At 32.8% G+C, this 4,465-nt stretch overlaps 1 long non-coding RNA gene across 4 annotated transcripts in view; it reads left to right on the top strand.

The window, feature by feature from the left end:
• Positions 1 to 4,465, top strand: part of LOC106883779 (uncharacterized) — a 375,832-nt gene that overhangs the window by 287,714 nt on the left and 83,653 nt on the right. Inside the window, exon 3 of one of the 4 annotated variants that reach the window (XR_008265361.1) lies at positions 510 to 3,783. The exons of the other annotated variants lie outside the window; for them this stretch is intronic. This is a non-coding gene — a long non-coding RNA (uncharacterized LOC106883779). Of the gene's footprint in view, positions 1 to 509; positions 3,784 to 4,465 lie in introns of those variants that run through there. 4 annotated transcript variants of the gene reach the window in all.

Genomic DNA, 4,465 nt, shown 5'->3' with positions numbered 1-4,465 from the left:
TATATATATATATATATATATATGCAGATGTTGGTACATGGCCAGATTTTGTGGGAGGGGCTAAACTGATTACATTGATCCCAGTACTCAACAGATGCATATTTTATCGACCCGGAAAGAATGTAAAGTCGGCCTTGGCAAAAATTGATCAACTCAGAACGTAAAGACGGGCGCAACACCGCTAAGCATGTTGTCCTGCGTGCTAATGATTCTGCCAGCTTGCAGCTTTCTGTCTTTGAAATATTATGTGCTTGTTATACTGGTTACAAAACGTGAGATGATTTGATAGTATTGTGGCTCATTTTAACGAGACGTGTATTATATATAATGCGATACCCTAGTATCAACGGAAAATCATAATATATTTGAGCAAAATCCTTTAAATACTGCAACATTTATTTTACGCATGTAAATTATATGTATTATATCATATAATACATCTTTCCCAGTCTTTAGTTTCTTAGTTTTCGTGGTGTACTGTATGTACATTATGCATTTTGTCTTTGTAGAAACTGTCTTACAACGTGTTGTAGTAATGAGCAGAACGGTTTAAGAATTCGTCGTGAAAATATGAACTGGATATCCGCTTAATAATACTGATGCCAGGATTTTACTAAACCACATAAATAATAATTTCTTCATAGGATTATAAATATCCTATGATCTTTAATAGAAAAGGCATTAAGGTGTGCTATGGGTCTACTAATAACTCGCTGCTTTCATAACAAGAACAAACTGGAGAGACATTTTCGGCACAAACATCTATACAATTCTGCTCTGTATAATTGAAACACCTGAATATTTACTCTGTGTGTCATTTTAACATTGTAAATAAAGCGAAACAAAAACTTATATAGTGTTTACTCCTATTTGACAGTAAACATGATATGTTTACTGCTATTTTAGAGAAGATGCAAGCATTATTCATTTGTTTCCACACACACACATAAAAAAACTGTACTACAACACTCTCGCAATATATCTGGAGTTTAAAATATAACTTCAACAATTGGGAAAACAATATTATTTCATTACAGAACATGCACGTCCTTACCATAATAAATGAAGAACATGTAATATCAAAACAGTGCTTTATAATTTTGAACAAATATCAGCTGGTTAATTAGTTCACTATTAACTCAATCGCGGTTTTTAAAGTCATTGAACTGTAATTGTATAATACCTGGAAGGTGTTTTTTAATCTATTTCCACGTGACTTAGAACACTGTGAAAATAGTCATCTGTTGAAAATAACTTTATGTTTTCCAACTCTGAGACTATATTAATAATAGACTGCTTCCAAAAAGCGTACACACATACCACACACACACACACACACGCACACACAGACACACACATACGCACATATAGCCGAGAAGTGAAATGGGCGCACATATGTTTATTCCATTTGTTTACAGCTATTTCATAACCTTCTTCATTATATAATAGGTATTAGGTCAACCTTTCCACGTATATAACATATATATAAATATTTACGCATGTGTTCAACCATAAGTTATAAGTATGCTGGAAGTAAAACAGACTGATTTATCTTCAGAACAACTGATAGTAATACAAAACATCAAATCTGTTATACGGACCAAGATGCGCCAGAATATATCCAGAGGCGATAGTGTCCTCAGCAGGTTCACACTTATGATTTACTTTAAAGAAGCATGGCAATCGATCAATGAATATTCAGAGAAGGAAGCAGTAGAGAAATATAATAAAAATGAAAACTATCACATATATATATCTTCTCAACTGTGACCGTCCCGTCTGTTTATATTATTCAGACTTTATGACCCGTTGTGACCATCACCATTTGAAAACGGAGTGTACATTGTAGTTTATCTGTTATTGTTTGCAGACCAAGGAACAACCTGGAGACATCATCGTATTTGTTTCTGCTAGTAATACAAGATATATTTCATTGAAAACATCGGTTCTTCTGCTCACTGTTTTCCATTCGGCTTTACTTGTAATTTCTAAACTACTTTAAATGTTATGAAATCATTTAATGAACGAAAAGCAAAGAAAACTCATCACTATGATCTACGTAGATTCATCAGAATCTAAAAGCAAAAGTGAAAACAAAAAATTCTGGCACGTTACCAAAATCTCAATTAGTTATGTGGCATAATTTATTTCATGTGTGAACGAATATGGCACGTGACAGTAAACTATGAGGTCAAGTATTAGTAATAGATTCATGTCAAAAGTGACTAAAAATTTGCAGTATAAACCACATCAGTTACAATTAGTGTGAGTGCTGTAAAAATATTTATGAAATGGCCTGTGAAAATAGAGAGGAAACTGCGGCAGTATCTAAAATCACAGTTGGAATGGAGGTTTATATGTGTGGGATTGTTTCTCAACGGTTTTATACATATACCATTGTTGATTTCTTTCTACGTGGCAAATATATATTTTATTTCTTCTTTTGTTTTTTTTATAAATTTGGTTACCTCATGCTAGAAGTTTCTTTGATATATGAGATAACTTGTTTGTGAAAATATTGGCTACAAAATGGTATGTTAACAATGTTGTGTATAAAGTTTTACAAATAAAAATGCTAGTGATAAATGATAAATCTAGGGATTTAACACTAGAGGTACCGAGCGATCATTTATGACCGCTTTTTCATTTTACATTTTAATTTCAACGACTGTATTGGATGTGAAATCCTGAATATCCTTTCATATATGTGTATATAATTTTTTTTTCTTTGTACGTACATAAATACTAAAAGGCTGTATTTACAAATCCTTTATACAATGCATTAACTTATGTTAAAGATAAAATGTATTAAAGATTTTCAATGCCGGTCAAATACGACCGCTACGGTACTTCTAGGCAGTAAGAATTACTGGTACTTCTAGTGTTAAATCCGTCATTATTCGGAGTGTGCTGTATTATATGGAGGCATTTCTTCCTATTTTTCGTTCTGGATTCAAATTACACTGGGGACGACTTTACATTTTATCCTTTCAAGATCAATAAAATAAAGTACCAGTTCAATACTGGTTCCCTGAATTTCCTTGCCATGTGGAAAATTTGAAACCAATTCCTTAGTAAGTATTTTGTGTTGCTGGAGCTTTGATTATCTTTTGCTCGTATGAAACACATCACAAGGTATCCGAAGGATTTATGTGTTTGCAAATTCTACACATAGCTCTGTTAAACTGAGCGACAGATTAATTTGTCTACAAATGTATTCTATAGTAAAATTGGAACTCAGAACACAAAGACCTGGAGGAAATAGCCTAAGACATCCTGTCTCTACGTTTTTACGCTTCTACCAAGTGATTGCAGTGAATTCGTAGTTCTATTTAAGAATACCGAGGTACAGAAATGCAAATTTGAACTCGGTGAAATTTGAACTCTGAGCACCAAATACCTGAACGCTAAGAGCGTGGTATTCTATCTAACGCTCGTACAATTCTACCAAATACCTTGTCACAGTCGTAGTGACGGCGTTGACCGAGATTTTAGGTTTGTACAATGCTATGTTTTTTTTCCAAATGACGGAATTAATCAATTGCATTAAAACAGGTCACGTTCAGTACATTTTTCATCTTCTCGGTGACAAAACAAGCAAAGTTTACTCTGCAAGAGACAAAATTAGATGCATTATTTATTTACAAATGAGTGTATATATATTTGCCTATGTGCGTATGCGTAATGTATGTGGACTTACATGTGTTTTTGCCTGTACATGTATAAAGGTAGATAATTGAGCAGATGACGTGTGAGCAGAGAAGTGAGCGATGTAAAAAAATAATGGAATTAAAGCAATAAACTACTCCAAATTTACCGAATCGTTCTACTGTCAATTTTACTTCATTGCGTGTGATACAGTATGGCATGACGGGATCTCTAGGTGGAGTCTTGATCTACTTGAATTAATAACGAAATCTTTGGAAATTTTAAAGTACATTCTTTTTTAAAGAGATGAAAAATGCATTACAAGGAAGAAAAGGTGCATTACAAAGAAGATAAATGTATCACAAAGAACAAAAAAATGCATTAGAAAGACGAGAAAATGTACTATTACATGTTTCCAAAAACATGCGGTGATTAGGTATACACTGGCTACATTGCTACTAGATAAAGGTTGAACTAGAAACAAACGACGACAAGAATTATATGAAATACAATGGTAATTAAGCCTTCCTGTTTTAGAATAATGTCAAAATTTCATACGTGGGAGCAATGTAATCAATTAAGATGAATCACAAAAAGCTAATTGTCATTTAGATTTGTAAGGATTGGAGCCAACACAGAAAATTAAAAGGTAAAAATCAATGTGATTAGAACTTAGACGATACGGGGAAACATCTACATATCATTATTCTACTCTAAATGGAGCCACATTACACACACACGAACACACATACACACAAACATCACATTCACAAAAAGCATATATATATATATATATATATATATATATATATATATA

The sequence above is a fragment of the Octopus bimaculoides genome, chromosome 13, assembly GCF_001194135.2.
Source record: "Octopus bimaculoides isolate UCB-OBI-ISO-001 chromosome 13, ASM119413v2, whole genome shotgun sequence".
NCBI classification, from domain to species: Eukaryota; Metazoa; Mollusca; class Cephalopoda; order Octopoda; family Octopodidae; genus Octopus; species Octopus bimaculoides.
Note: the sequence above shows the minus strand (reverse complement) of the source record. Positions and strands in the feature narration are given on the sequence as shown.